General features: G+C 43.9%; 1 protein-coding gene across 1 annotated transcript in view; it reads left to right on the top strand.

Annotated features, from left to right (window-relative positions):
* Positions 1-315: 315 nt before the first annotated feature.
* The window catches only part of CRISPLD2 (cysteine rich secretory protein LCCL domain containing 2), a 75221-nt gene continuing 58519 nt past the window's right edge, over positions 316-17017 (top strand). The window contains exon 1 of the mRNA XM_082270415.1: positions 316-500. The gene's annotated coding sequence lies outside the window, so the exon portion shown is untranslated. The remainder of the gene's footprint in view (positions 501-17017) is intronic.

The raw sequence follows: 17017 nt of genomic DNA, 5'->3' as shown, positions 1-17017 counted from the left end.
CAGAGTGCAGTGTTTGTCCCCTGACCAGCAGTACGAAGAAGAGACTGTTCCCAAGAGCTGACACTCTACTTGGGAAGGGAAGGTTTCTTTTAGAAGAGTTGGAGTGTTTGGAGAGGAGGGAAGTTTTGGCTGAGTGCTATGTTTGTCTTATGGTGAGCAGCAGACAGGAGGGGAGGTGTCCTGCTTCTCTCCCTGACCTATAGCTGCAGCTGAGTGTGGGGGGAATGGCTCTCCTTACCCCCACACTCAGGTCTGTCTTGGATGGGCTGCTTCAGTCTCTGCTCAGGAGGGTCTGGCTCACAGCCTCTTCTTTCATTTCGTCACACAGGGAAGGATGCCAGGATCTTCCAGGCTCTGCTCCTGCGTGCCCCTTCCAGAGGTATAAATAGCAGACAGCAGGGAGGGCAACCGGTCAGAGCAGAGATCTACAGACAGGACAAGGAGCTGGGAAGACCCTGCTGAGCCCATCACTGCCATATCCACAGCTGAACCTGAAAGAGGTGGGAGAGAGAGACTGAATAATGATATTCTACACTTTTACTGACACCTAACACCTTCATATACTGAGATATAGACAATTAGTGACACACTTCACCTTTTAATACTGAGCTATATACATTTACTGGCACATAACACCTTCCTATGTTGAGTGTTATACATTTACTGACACATAGCACCTCCTATGTGGAGCTCTATACATTTACTGACACATAGCACCCTCTTATCCTTGTATATACACATTTACTGACACATAGCACATTCTCATCCCGAGATATATACACCTACTGACACAAAGCACCTTCTTATCCCGAAACATTTACAACTACTTACACGTAGCACCTTCCTATATCTTATACTAAGCTATGTATATTTACTGACCCATATCACATTTGTATACTGATCTGGATTCATTAACTGGCACCTAGCACCTTTTTATGCTGAGATATGTACACTTAATGACACTATCACCTTCCTATGCTCAGATATATTCATTTACTGACACATAGCAATTTCCTATAATGAGATTTATACAATTACTGACACTTATCCACACTCCATGTTGTTATATATTGTCTCCTTTTAACATTTTGTTATTTAAATAAACACTAACATATTTCAATATTACTATTTCATACATAAATTTGTTAACAATTTTTACCCTACACCATAATACACATTTACTGACACATAGCACATTCTTATCCCGAGATATATACATCTACTGACACAAAGCACGTTCTTATCCCGAAATATTTACAACTACTTACACGTAGCACCTTACAATATCTTATACTTAGCTATATATATATATTTACTGACCCATATCACATTTGTATACTGAGCTGGATTCAATAACTGGCACCCAGCACCTTTTTATGCTGAGATATGTACACTTAATGACACTATCACCCTCCTATGCTCAGATATAGTAATTTACTGACACATAGCACTTTCCTATACTGAGATATATACAATTACTGACACTTATCCACCCTCCACATTGTTATATATTGTCTCCTTTCAACATTTAGTTATTTACATAAACACTAACATATATCAATATTTACTAATTTGCTAACAATTTTTACCCTACACCATAATACACATTTACTGACACATATTACCAATTTACTGTTTTTTTTTTTTTTGTTTTTTTATATGGATTTTCTGATATTTTTTTAGCATTTTAGATACACAAAAATATACATTCATTCGCTGACACAAAGTATTGTTCATTACTTGTCTGCATTTGGCATTCATTTCAGACATCTGACTTAAATCATCTTTTTTCCTTGTAATACACACAAATAATAACTCACATTACATTGTAATATCCGGATTTACTGACTTAAATCACCATTTAGCATCATCAGTAACAAAATATTCTCTCTTCTGCTCCATAACATGCATATTTACTGACAAATTTCACTTTCCAGCTATATAAAAAAAATGTAAAAACCTTGTTCAGTAATACCAATGTAATGCTCTATGTCACCATTGTAAAAATTGTCTAATATGCTGACATATCACAGCAGTGTATATAATAATGTGCAGATTTACTGACACATCACAGCATTGTATATAATAATGTACAGATTTACTGACACACCACGATTCTTGATCAAGGTACATTGATGCATATATTTTCTGTACTGTAATACAGAGGTTTACTGATTTATCAACAGCCCTAAAGTGTATGTAAACCCTAACAAGGAACTTATTTTATTTATTCCCTTTTAGTTCGTTAAATATTCAATTGATATTTTTTTATATCTGTCCAATAAGTACACAAATATCTGTTTATGCTGCCAAAAATCAGGTGAGCTCATTACTTGAACTGCATTGAAATCTTGGGCAGGGTTATCAGCTCGGCCCAATCCCCTGTGTGAACTACAGAACACCTCCCACTGTATTTTAGAATTTAGGAGAATGGGGGGTGTTCTATAGTGTTGTCCTGAAATGACAAGCTACAGTATAGTGGGTTGGCATTGTCACCCTAGGACAGTAGATGTTTTACTGTCAGGGTCACCAAGTAAAAATAAAAGCAAAGATGCTGGCAAAAGTCATTACATCTAAGGGTAGGTGATTTGTGTGTGTGTATATATATATATATATATACATATATATATATATATATATATATATATACACATATATATATATATATATATATATATATATATATATATAGATATATATATATATATATATATATATATATATATATACATATATATATATATTATATACACGGGGAAGTCATCTACTGTCTAGTATACTGCCCTCTGCTGGAGGATTGATGACAGAGAAAGAAAATTGGGTTTTTTACTCACCTTAAAGAGGAGCTCCAGCCACTTATAAAAAAAAAATAAAATAAAATAATAAAAGTCAGGCCTACAAAAAGTGTAGCTGTTGACTTTTAAAAATCAGCCACTCACCTGTCCCCCGGTCCAGCGGTGAGCTCACCCCAGCCGTCTTCACCGTCTTCATCCGTCGTCCACCCTTGGCAGCACCGGCACCTTCACTATGGGCACCTGGCTGTGACAGCTTGCGACTTCACCACCGAGTGCCCACTGCACATGCGCGAGTCGCGAGGTGCATCCTGGATTGGTGGATGCAGTCTTCTGGGACCCTTTCAGAGTCCCAGAAGACTGCAGGAGGTAGGGAGGAGAACTTCGGTTCCCATGCGCCAAACAGAAGTGGGAGCAGGTACCTGTCAAAATCGGGCACATGCTCCCCCCCCCTCCCCCGCTCCTCTTGCCAATTGTGGGGGACGAGACCTTAAAGCGGAACTTTCCCTTTTGAGTGGAGAAAATCTGTAAGGTGAACTTGCACTGGGAACTTCCGCCATACCAGAGTCTCGCAATCCCCCGCTGTCAGGCACCGGGGTGCCGCTTCACCGGTCCGGGATTTTAAATCCCTGTGGTTTATTCTCCTATCCATGCCTCTCAGAGCGTACGGAGGAGAGGCATTCAAATTGGTCAGCACTGTCACATGGACGGCGCTGATCAATCAGAATTTGTACAGCTTGTCCTATCAGTGCTGCGAAGAAAGGAGAGAAAGCCAGGAGGATTTCAAATTCCCAGGCGTTCTCAGTACCTGACAGTGGAGGATCACCGTACTCTGATATGGCAGGACCGGTGGGGGCTGGGGAGGGGGCCAGTGCAAATTCACCTTACAGATTTTTTGTAAAGGTGAACTTACCCTTTAAATTCTTTTTCTGCGAGTCCATTGAGGAACACAAGTCATTTACTGTTACCAATCCTCCTGTAGGTGGCAGTATAAGCTGGCAGTAGATGACTTTCTGTGTTCCTCAATGGACTTTAAGTTGAGTAAAAAATCAAGTTTTCTTTCTCATCCACTGAGGGACACAGGAAGTCCTCTGCTTTTGGGTTATACTGCCACCTACAGGAGGGTTGGTGACAGAAAATTGGCTCCTTTGTCCCTCAATGGATGAGAAATGCTGTGCACCGCGACTTCACAGGTCGCCCCACAAAATCCTGTCGCGGCAGTGTGAATGGGCTGTAAAAGAAAAAAAAAAAAGCCACAACTAAATAAATAAATAGACAAACAAATAAAAGGAAAGAGAGAAAAGAGAAGGAAAAAACAAAAAAAAAAAAACAAAAGCCAAAAACTTGAAGTAGCCTCCTACAGAATGAGTCAGCCATGCATGACTAGAGGGCAAAAAAAAAAGTCCATATCTAAAGAGGGCCCTTTAATATCACTTTAGCCTGGGTTCACACTTATGCGAATTGGATGGAGACTGTGCGGCTCTCAATGGAGCCGGTTCACACATCCCTGGGGTGGCTGCGTAGAAAATTGCACAAGGGTCCTGTGCGTCTTTGGCTCCGTTTCAGGTCCGAATTCAGGCAAAAATTCGGGACTGATTCATCCCTGAAATGGAGAACAGGGACGCACCGGACCCCTGCTGTGAGCCGCATGTGAATCAAGAGTGAATCCAGCCCAAAAGTTCATTGAAGAACCCAGAAAGTCATCTACTGTCAGCTTATACTGCCATCTACAGGAGGATTGGTGACACTAGATGACGGTAGAAGACTTCTTGCGACTCTAGATATAGATATACTTTTAAGAGGTTGTAAACCCTCTCTTGGAAGTTGTACCTATAGGTAAGCATTTAATAAGGCCTGTAAATATCTCCTAAACTTGCACCATTTAGGAGATATTTACTTTTAATCCACCCTATTACGTCATTGGCACATGCGCCTTGAATGAACAGCCACCCGTGCCGTTCCTTCAGAGCCCTGTGCCATGAACGGCGGCTCCAGCGCGCATGCACGGGAGTGATGTAATCACGCCTCCGGCCAATCAGATGGCCAGAGGCTGTGAACCAGGAAGCAGGATGGCCGAACATGTCGGCCGTCGTGTCGCTGTGCGGGCGGAACTGCGGGGGCTTCGTTTTAAGGTAAGTATTTCATAATGAGCTAGTATGCGATGCATACTAGCTCATTATGCCTTGTTCTAAAAAAGTTTTTTTTTTTTTTTCTCATTTTTTTCATGAAGGGTTTACTTCCTCTTTAAGATGTCCAGCCATTTCACTGATTTTGAAGTTAAATTGTCGCTTTTGTCATGAATGTCATACAATGCATATAGACCCCTTTCACACGGGCGGATAGAATCAAGCTTTAAGCTGCAGATAGACAAAGCTATCTACTGCCGCTAAACTCAGACAATGCATTCATATTGCCCCAATCACACAATGCGTTTAGCGACGGTTTCATGACATGCGGTTTTGTGCTGTTAGAAATAATAAACTTGTACATAACCGCAGGAAATCGCAGTGCACTCGGAAACTGAGAGAATGTTCCACCGCAGCTAAAAGCAGCCGCATGTATACGCAAGTAATCGCTTTTAATTGCAATATACAACCGTAAGTGAGCCCCGGTTCACACTATAGCGATGACAGACATCACATGTGATTCGGAGCGCACTGCTCCTAAAATCACTTTCAATCTCTGTGCGATGCAAATTCGGCCATACAGATTGTATGGTGGTTTACACCCATGTGATCCGATTCATGTCCGAACTATCAGTTCGCACTGCGATATGCAAACTGATCTGGGGGATGTCGTTAACTTTGTATTGACACCCCCAGCGATTCGCATATGGCAGCGTGAACTGCCTGCGATTTGAATGCGATGCGGTAACCCACAGGGGATTCGCAGGGTTCCCGCATCACATATGTGTGAACCAAGCTTGATTGCTGTGGCTGGAGTCTTGGAATTTCAAAATAAAATATTTTTTTACCAGCTGCAGGACAGCCCCCCGTGTGAAAGGGGTCCAGACTGGCCTTACCTACCATGCTGTGTGGGGTAGAAATGCGATCATTCTGTAGCTTTCCATAAGAAACATACTTATGTTATGTCACCATTCTGTAACATTGTATCACTCACAGCCTTGATGAGTCATGATTTGTTCAATGTACTGTAGAGATTCATTGTCAGCATTGTGCAGAGTTCACAATACAGATTAACCCTGTGCGCTACGTATGATCCAGAGTTCCTGAACGCATTCCCAGCCAAGTCAGCACGACTGATCACACAGCAGCGCCCTCTTACATTTGCAGCACATACAAATACAGAGATGTTTATTAAGGGCTTTCGTCTTACTATTCTGACATCTGTAATAATATAAAGATTTGATTTTGTTTTCTGTTATGCATGGCAGATCATTTATTGGAGGTTGTGTCATGCTTTGCACGAAGAAAAGGTTTAATCTGGGCTTTAGATGGGACCTAACTACAGATCATGGGGCCCCATAATAAAATTTTTAACGGGCCCCCCTGAAAATCTCCCAACTGTCATTGATCTTAACATAAAGTATGTCTAAATCAGTGGTCTCCAAACTGCGGCCCGGTGGACGAATGTGGTCCATTGCTTGCCTTTATCTGGCCCTGGGGACACTATTCAACCAACTGGCACCAACAATGGCACACTATTCCACCAACTGACACCAACGATTGCACACTATGCCACCAACTGACACCAACGATGGCGTACTATTCCTCTCACAGACACCAACGATGGGGCACCATTCTTCCACGGACACCAATGATGGGGCACTATTCCTCTCACTGACACCAATCGTGGAGCACCATTCCCACAGCTGACACCAATGGTGGGGCACCATTCCCCTTACTGACACCAATGCTAGGGCACTAGTTCTCTCACTGTCACCAATGCTGGGGCACTATTCCTCTCACTGACACCAATGATGGGACACTATTCCCCCCACAGACACCAATGATGGGACGTCATTCTTCCACTGACACCAGTGATGGGGCACTATGCCTCCAACTGAGAGCAATGATGGGGCACTATTCTTCCCACTGACACCAATTATGGGGCACTATTCCTCCCACTGACACCAATGAGTGGGCACTATTCCTCCCACTGACACCAATGAGTGGGCACTATTCCTCATACAGATACCAATGATGGGGCATTATTCCTCCCACTGACACCAATGATGGAGCACTATTCCTCCCACTGACACCAATAATGAGGCACTATTCCTCCCGCTGACACCAATGATGGGGCACTATTCCTCCCACTGACACCAATGACGGGGCACTATTCCTCTCACTGACACCAATGATGGGGCACTATTCCTCCCACTGACACCAATGACGGGGCACTATTCCTCTCACTGACACCAATGATGGGGCACTATTCCTCCAAGTGTCACCAACAATGGGGCACTATTCCTCCCACTGACACCAATGATGGGACACCATTCCTCCCATTAAATATTCATATTTGAGAATTATCCACTAGAGGGAGCTCTATATTTCACTACAATCCCTTTGCCTCTGTGATTTGCAACTGATGAGAATAACTACTAGCCACAGAGGAGCGCATTTATTTTGGTAAGTCAAAGGGGGCTGACAGACATAAAGTGAAAGAGGGGTACAGTAGGGTGGCTGGCTTCAGAAGGGCAGTTGGACAGGCAGGCATCTTTAGGCCAGAAGATCTACAAGTACTTCTGATTGCTCCATTAACTGCATAATCCATTTGGTCAACTAGTTAAACCACAAAGAGGGAGGAAAGTGCAAAAGCAATACAAGCACCACTCTTTTTAGGGGGAACAATATGAATCAAGTCTTTCATAAAAAACCTACTGGATGTTATCCCTAATAGCTTTCAATGGCCAATAGATGGCCAATAGCAGGTCTTTGAATGGATCACAATGTTGGAAGATTCCATAGAATATTTTTGATTCTTCCATCTTCTTCAAGCACGTGATTAGGACCCGCCCACTGGGAATATGTCCACCCTTGTGATAGGGAACCCCTCCTACTTCTGCTAGAGTCAGACTTGTGAGTCTGCACTTTCATGTGTTTTCCATGTGTTTTTAATGCTTTTTTAAATTAGTTTCTATGCCCTCCAATTGAAGTCTCTGGGGACAAAAAGGCATATAATTGTATCAAAAGAAAGCACCTGTACTTTTTCCAAGACATGTAGAAGAGAAACGCACATTTGTGAACCTAGTCTACAGTGCAGTCGCTGTGGTACTATATTAAGCAGAAAGCAATGGATGCATATGTAACGGCCAGGGCTATTTTTCAACGGGAACATGGGGGAATGCATTTCTGGCACCTCCAGGACTGAACGTTTGTATTGGCAAAGGGTGCTGGGGTGTGCTAGAGGGTCCAATGATCCTGGCTGCTGGAAGGTCTATTGTTGCTAGTGGGGTAACTGTTATTGCTGGGGGGGGTTATATTGGTGTAGGATCACTTGTTGTTGGGAGACATTTGTTATTGAGGGAAGGGTCTAATGTTGCTGGCTGCTGAAGGGTCTATTGATGTTGGCTTGTTGGGAGATCTATTCTTGCTTGTGGGGGGTCTATTGTTTTTGGGGGTATTTTGTTGCGGGGAGTCTATTGTTGCTGAGGGGGTTTATTGTTGTTGGGATCTATTGTTGCTGAAGGGATCAATTGTTGCTGGAGAAGAGGAGGATGTCTATTGTTGCCTAGTGCAGGGGACCTATTTTGTTGCTTTTCTTTTTATCATTAACAAATTCCATGCCACAAAATGATACTTGGTTCTGTATTCTCTAAAAGGGGAGGTACTGGGAGGTGGGTAGGGAGTGAAACTAAAGGATGTGCTTGGAGGTAGGTAGGGGGCAGAAATAAGGGTGACTCAGAAGGGGGAATATCTGCACTTATTCTCTGAGAAAAAAAAGAGCTGGTAACAGCCAGCTATGGCTGCCTCCTTGGACTCAGGAGTCAACTGTAAGAGCCGGTTCACACTGGGGCGACCTGTCAGGCGACCTGGTCGCCTGACAGGTCGCCGTAGGTCGCCTGCCATAGAGAAGCTGTGGACCCGTTCTAATAGGAGCGACACAAGTCGCTCCGACTTAGAAAAAGGGTCCGGAGCTTCTTTGGGGCGACCCGGAGCGACCTGCATTGACTTTAATTATATGAAGTCTGTGCCGGCCGCTCCGAGGTCGCGGTGCGAGCTACGCACCGCGATTACACAGGTCGCCCGGCAAAGTCGGCTCGCCCCAGTGTGAACGGGATCTTAAGCATGCTTAAAAACAAAGTTCTTTAAAACACTGACACAATTTAATATCAGATGCTAATAGATCAGCTGATGTTTCTCACGTATATCATCAACGTATCTCCACCAAAGCAGCAACTGCAAACGTTATCCAGTGCACACTGCAGCCATGCTAAAATCACTAAGTCCACTTACTGTAGTATGAATCTGAATTGTCGTGTAGCAGCAGATTCCCCAAGCCTTTCACAGTGCTTTAGGATGGAAATAAGGGCTTTGGTCACATAATTGTGTGCAGTATATCCAGCCTCTGAGAATTGGAAAGGATGAAAAGAAACCTTCCCAATGTCTGGGTTATTCAGATAATAAGGTTAAATGCAGTCAAAGATATAAAGGGTGAACCCCATGTGAACATTTTTGACACTCAGCAGGCGGGGTTTGTCTGCTAAGTCAGCTTTGTTAAAATGCTTTCCTGAGAAGGAGTAGTGCCCCTTTAATGACTTGTAAGTAAGAGCTCCATGGAATAATGTGAATTTTGTGGGTGTAGGGGGAACAATCGTGGAAACAATCCTGGGAGCTAGGTATAATGATGAGTTCATTTTAAGGCTGCGGTTGGAGTGCTGGTAAAAAGCCTCTGCTGTAATCTGGAGCATGTTATAGTCTGTGTGATTCATCATTTGACAACAAATATTCCTTAAAACCGCTGCTTTTATTGTCTCCTTTCCACCAGAAACACATTAACTAAATCCCACCGAACATATAAGATACCCTCATACAGCACAGGATGTCTGTGACCTGAAACCATCTGTGTTATCTCACAGAAACCAGTCAGCCCTTGCCTCTTCTTGCCAGGCCTAAATCCAGATGGTGAATGTAGGGCAGTATTTTGCCCAGACTAATAGTACTGGACTTGACCATATGTAGGCAGGTGCAGTTAGCTACTTCGCCACTGGGTGGATCTATACCAGAATAGTGTCTGTTCAAGCAGGTAGTGACACCAGGTGTTAGGCCCCTTTTAGTTAGAGCCTATATATAAGCCAAGTGGGTAGGGGCACACACATTTGGGGCATGGGAACTAAGCTCCCCACACCTATGTGGATGTACCCAGCACACACAGGCACTGGACAGGACAGGAGGCCAGATAGAGTGAACCTGTGCACAGGAGGAGCCGACTGTAGTCTTTTTGTCCCTTATTGAGATGGGGGCTAGGGCAGATTGCAAAAGGCCTTTTAGGTGAGGGTGAAGATCCCTGTGTGAGGCTATTTCCTGGGAGGGTCCTGAGGAGAGATGTAACTAGCAAAAAGGTGACTACAGAGGGCACAGTCCTGTGAGTACCATTTACCCTGGGTAGAGGGGAGACTGTAAGGGAGCTATTGAGGTGCTGCACATACTTTCGCTTGTGACTACAGTGAACCGTCCACTAAATGTGATTAACTGAATAATGTCAAGTGACTCTGGAATGTGTGTCCTCCTGATGTGACTGAGTACCACTAGTAAAGTGCAGAAAACCACATCTTGTTTGGAGATTACTTCCTTGGGGATACAAAGGTCTATGACCGGGAATGTCATATGGCGGCCAATGGCAAGCAGCAGGGCACAAGATGGCAGAGTGTCCAGCCTCAGCAGGAGGGAAAGTGTTCTAGCAGGGCTGGAGTGTCGGTAAGGATTTGTAGTTTGGCGCCAAAACCCATCAATCACAAAGCCCCTCTTACGCATAGACAAGGGAAAAAGAGAGGAGACACTTGGACCAGACCATGCGACGTGATCATGAACAAGGGGAACAGGGAGGTGACAGTGGGTTATGAACATGACAGGGGAACAAAAAGAAGACAGTGGAACCTGATCATGAATATGGGAAAAGAGAGGAGAAAGAGGGTTATTATCATGGACAGGGAAAAAGAGAGGAGGCAGGGGGACCTGATCATAGGGAGCAGCAGCTGATTATGTCCCACCCACCGGGAAAGAATGGAAGGGAGGAGCTGTTCATGGACTGCAGGATGACAAGAGAGGTGGCAAAGGTGGAGTTTACCTTAGGCAGAGGACAGCAGTCATAAATGAACTGTCCTTTCTCTCTTCTGGGCAGTTAAGCTGTTTTCATAAGCCATGACAAACCTATCGTGCAGCCTAGTTAAGGGGCTGGTGCTTAGTGGAATGGGGTACAGCTTACGACATTCTGAAGTCACTGGACCACAAAAACAGTGACAAGGCTGCAGTTAGGGGGGCTCAGAGTTGAGGTACCATATGGAAATCAGGGAGCATGGTGAAGACAGTGGTGGTGGTGGTAGTAGTGTGGTAACTACCATGGAACATAGTATGGGAAAGAGTGGTCCAGTTTAGAGACATTACTGCAGTAGAAAAGCTTCAGAAAGTTTGAGAAGAGATGCATGTGCTTTTGGTGGCCAAATCATCCAGCCACATAAAGACAAAGACTGAAACTCACATGTGAGTAGCTGGCCAGGGCTGAGACTCATCATGTACTCTAAGCTGCTGGTCAGGGATGATATTCATTGTGTGCTCTGAGCAACTAGCCAGGGATAATAATCATCATGTGCTCTTTGTAGCTGGTCAGGGATGATAAGTTGGTCAGGGCTGAGAATGATTGTATACTTACAGAATACAATAGAACAGCGGGGAGGATTCCTCCATCCACCTCGCTTGTGGATGATGATCAGCCATCACCAGGGCTGATAATCATCATGTGCTCTGATTTGCAGGTCAGGGCTGATAATCATTTATGTGCTCTGATTTGCAGGTCAGGGCTCATAATAATCATGTTCTCCAAGAGGCTGGTCAGGACTGAGAATCATCATGTGCTCTGAGCAGCTGGCCAAGGATGATAATGACCATGTGTTCTGAGGAGTTGGCCAGGGCTGAGAATCATCATGTGCTTTGATTTGCAGGTCAGGGCTGAGAATCATCATGTGCTCTGATGTGCAGGTCAGGGCTGATAATCATAATGGGCTCTGAACAGCTTGTCAAGGCAGGGAATCATCACGTACTCTGATTTGCAAGTCAGAGCTGGGAATCATCATGTGCTCTGATTTGCAGGTCAGGGCTGAAATCATCATGTGCTCTGAGCAGCTTGTCAGGGCTGAGAATCATCATGTGCTCCAAGAGGCTGGTCAAGGCTGAGAATCCTCATGTGCTCTGATTTGCAGATCAGGGATGAATATTGAGATCTAGGCTCTGTTGTATGCATTGAAAACTTGCAGTAAATGCGGCAGAATTGCAGTCAAAACAGGAAGTTATAATGCCTATGTTCCCCTGTAGTTATCTATAAAAAAAATTGAAATATATGGATACAATAGGATGGGATAAGGATCCTTCTATACATCTAGAGTACAGACCACACTGTATAAACAGTGATACAGACCTTGCTTTCCCATCTACAATTAAATGCAGGGGAGACGTATATTATATTATTATATTATATTATATTATATTATATTATATTATATTATATTATATTATATTATATATTTTGTATTTATTGAAGTATTACATTTTACTACATATCTCTTGCTGGCTTACAGACATGAGGGATGTATATTAGCATCATGTATAAAGTGAATCCAATCATTCTAGCCTTGTCTCACGGAGAGAATATGTGCCTACATGGCAGGTAGGGCGCTCCATAATTATTTGTGCAGACCAGTCTGGCAGCGCAAAGGGTTAAGTCCGCTGATACTTTTGGAATGTTCCCCTTTTCCCCTTGGAACATTTCCGGTGGAGTCTGATGGGAAAATCACTGTTTACATATTTATAACCCTGACAAGCCAAGCTCTGGCTGAGCGAGGAGGGAAAGCAGCAGCTGTGTGTGAGGGGCATCCAATCTCATCAATAGAGGACATCTCCCCTTCCTGCAGACCACCTGTGTGATCCCTCCATAGGGAATCCAGAAATCTCAAATTCCTACATTTCCCCTTACAGACGAATTCCAGCCTGATCAGAATCTGATCACTAAACACAATCAATGTCAAAAGTTGAGGGGGGGGGGGGGGATTCTTACACCCAGTTAAGAATAGAGCAAATAATTAAAGAGGAACTAAACTCAAAAAGTGGAGATTTTTTGATACTAAGGTACTGCTGTCTCTCTGAATGCTAGTCTCTAGTAGGAGATTTGTAGTGAGCTTTGATGTTGTCACTTCTGTGCTGATCACTGTTCTCCTTGCTGGAGAGGAAGCCGTACCTGGGGACCTGCAGTGCAAGGATCTTCCTGCTCCTTACATGAATTTTGTGGATCTGTGGATTCTTCCACCTCAATCATTACTCCACCAGTTAAAAGATCACCAGCCATCAAGGGAGTAACTCTAACAATGGGAAGCCAAGCCCTGCCTTTACCAAGATGTACAATAAAAAGAGATGACACCGCTCAGGCAAATCAAAATCCACAACCCAGGGTAGGTGCTGAACCTCGGCTCACCACCAGGAGAAGCATCTGGGAAGAAAATGGTTGCACACCACCACAGAATCCAATGAAGAGAGTTCCTTTATTCATTAGGTCGTACATGTACAAGGTACAGCAAGGTAGGACAGTAGACGCGTTTCACACGACTGCTATGTGCTTATGTGGATAAAGGAACTTCTCTTCATTGCATTCTGTGGTGGTGTGCGACCATTTTCTTCTCAGATGCTTTACCAAGATGTAGGCTTCCACAGGGCCGACCCTACCATGGGTCCCACTGGGTCCATTGGAGCCAGGCAGCACTTGGAGAGGGGCAGCAAATTGACTCCCAAGATTTTTTTCCAGCACTTTTGTGTGTCATCAGTTTGTGGCACGTTACAGGTGGCATCTCCCCAACTCATACTGTCGCCTGTAGTGCAAACTGATGAGTATGAGGAGAAGGAGCATCTCTGAGGAACGTCCCTCGCGTCGTGGTGTGCGCAATGACGTCAGACATTAGCGCACTCCATCTCACGCAGGGCAGGCTGGATCTTCTAGTGCCATGGCCCCGGCAGACACAGGAGTGACAGGAGGACTGAGGACAGACAGTGGGTGTTTTTGGTGGACCGGTCTGGTGGTTAGTTATGGAAGAAGATAAGAGGATATATAATATTTTCAACATTTTATATTTATATAAAATAATGAATGTGGGGGCATTTTGGTGGGCAGATTTTTTTTTTTGAAGAGGTGGGGGGGGGGGGGGGCAGCATTTTATTTTTGGACCCAGGCAGCATAATGTCTTGGGCCAACCCTGGGCCTCCACATGGAGACAGTGCAGGAGAAGGCATGGTAAGTCAGCGATGGGGGAAAGATTAGTTACAGGGAGACCACAGGCAATACTGGTGACTGGCCCTGTGCCCTCTGCCTGACTTTTTTAGGGCACATTTTCCTGAGTTCAGTTTTCTATTTAAATTTCTAACAAAAAAAAACCCAAAAACATAGAAATGCATTTATAAGTCAGAAGGGTGAGACCTTCTTTCCACAAAAAGATATTTCTGTAACCATACATACACATATCAGATAATAATGTTTATGGATAGAAGAAGGACATTCCTGCCCACATATTATCTTGTGGGGGAAATAACTACATCTGTCTCTTTAAGACCACTTACTGACCGCCCTATAGCAAATTTACTGCTACAGGGCAGCTGTTCTGTGCAGAATCACGTATACTCTATATACGTGATTCTGCACTTCCGCATAGGGGGCACGCACGCACGCCGCTGGCGCACCTCTTCTGCTGTGATTAGTCACAGCACAAGGCGATCAGTGGGTGCTGGCCAATGGACATTCACCAGCACCTGCAGATTGGCGAGGAGAGACACAGGATGGAGCTCTGCATACAGTATGTAACCAATACAGAGCTCTGTCTTGTCAGTGGGGATGAGCTGGATTTTGTTTCCCTGCAAAGCATGGAATAAAATCCAGCACATCCCTTATTAAAAGCAGCACACGTACACAAAAACACTGGTTAGCAGGGGAGGACTGGGCCAGGGTACAGGGGGGCAATTGCCCCCCGGGCTGCTCTGAGGCTCCAAAAAAAGGCTGCACCGCTTCTGCCACAGACATGCCTAAAGGATTCCTGGTGAAGAGAAGTAAAAAGTCCCCACTGCTGAACTACTGAGTGTGGGATGAAGACAAGGACAGAGTGCAGGCATCCCCCCTAGCATGGATGGTGTAAACTGAGTCTGAGCAGAGGCCGGTTCCATGCCCCACTGGAGACTCTCCTTCACCAGGCAGCCCCAACTGAACTGTCCCAGCTCCCCCCAACTGCCCCCTGCTGACCAGGTTGGGAACCAGGATTCGACCAGTGGGTAGAGAGTACCTGGAACAAAGCTTCAGACTGGAATGGGAGTCAGGAGGAGGTGGGGAAGAGGGAGAGTGGGAGGGGGGGCCGAGTCGCTGCACTTCTGGTTTTTACTTGCCCCCTGGGCCGAAAGTTGCCAGTCTGCCCCTGCTGGTTAGACACACATTTATCCCTTTGATCATTGATTTATTCCTTTGATTTGCACAAACCCATCAGTATACGCTTATTGGGATTTTTTTTTAACCAAAAATATGTAGCAGAATACATATTGGCCTAAACTTATGAAGAAATGTGATTTTTTTTTTTTTTATTGGATATGTTTTATAGCAGAAATAAAACAATATTAGTTTTTTTTTTCTCAAAATTGTCCTTTTTTACTTATGGCGCAAAAAAATAAAAAACGCAGAGGTGGTCAAATACTGCCAAAAGAAAACTCTACTTATTTGAAAAAAAATGACAAATTTAATTTATGTACAGTGTTGCATGACTGTGCAATTGTCAGTTAAATTAATGCAGTGCTGTATAGAAAAAAAATGACCTGGTCCTGAAGGGGGGTAAATCTGGAGGTCAAGTATCTATCTATCTATCTATCTATCTATCTATCTATCTATCTATCTATCTATCTATCTATCTATCTATCTATCTATCTATCTATCTATCTATCTATCTATCTATCTATCTATCTATCTATCTATCTATCTATCTATCTATCTATCTATCTATCTATCTATCTATCTATCTATCTATCTATCTATCTCTATCTATCGTACCAAGCAGCGGAGTAATTCTCTCTCAGGGCAGCAGTGAGTAATTCTGTAAATATTTGGCCAGTGTTTGTCTATGTATCAAAGCTTCTGGTTGGAACATCTCGCTGTGCGTCATCTGCGGTTTGGAGATCCACAGAAAGTCATTTCTTCTTCATGTAACTCTGATCTGTTACATAAACCTCTGAGAGGCCAGATCAACCGGCGTACACCACGTACCGCCTCTCCGCTCAGATTTCCTGTATCCTGACACCGACAGCTAAACCTGCTGCCGCCCGCACATCTCTGGTGTGTTGTAGGAGGTTTCCACCAGATATATCCTCACTTTCCACGGGCGCCGTATCAAGTGTCTCTCTTCCCCGTTCACAACTATTCGTTTTACAGCTATCGTAGTTTAGAAAAGTATTTCTTCCTTCGCCATTTAATACATCTGACTTGTTTTGGTTTATCGATAAATTGCAAATAAAAAGGGTCCTACTCCTAAACCTTTGAATCAAGCCCTTAACATTTGATCTTTCCCAACACTTGAAATTTAACTGGTCCCTTCATATATTATTATATTATTATTATTATACAGGATTTACAGTATATAGCGCCAACAGTTTGCGCATCGCTTTACAATGTAGAGGGGGAACGGTAGAAATACAATACAGTTCAGTATAGAAGGAAAAGGAGGAAAAGGAAAAGGAGGGCCCTGCTCATGAATCTCACAATCTAAAGGGAGGGGGAATATATAATCCCCCCAATTCTAACATGAAACCATGCCTTACCATGAGTCTTTAACACGTAATCCCCTCCCTTCAACACCTAACCTATAACCCATAAATTAAACCTTAATAGTAAACTGTAACCGGACCCTAACACTTAACCACTTAAGCCCCGGAAGATTTTACCCCCTTCCTGAGCAGGGCCTATTTTGCGATTAGGCACTGCGTGACTTTAACGGACAATTGCGCGGTTGTGCGACACTGTACCTAAACGAATTT

The sequence above is a fragment of the Pelophylax lessonae genome, assembly GCF_965119305.1.
Source record: "Pelophylax lessonae genome assembly, chromosome: 10".
NCBI classification, from domain to species: Eukaryota; Metazoa; Chordata; class Amphibia; order Anura; family Ranidae; genus Pelophylax; species Pelophylax lessonae.
Note: the sequence above shows the minus strand (reverse complement) of the source record. Positions and strands in the feature narration are given on the sequence as shown.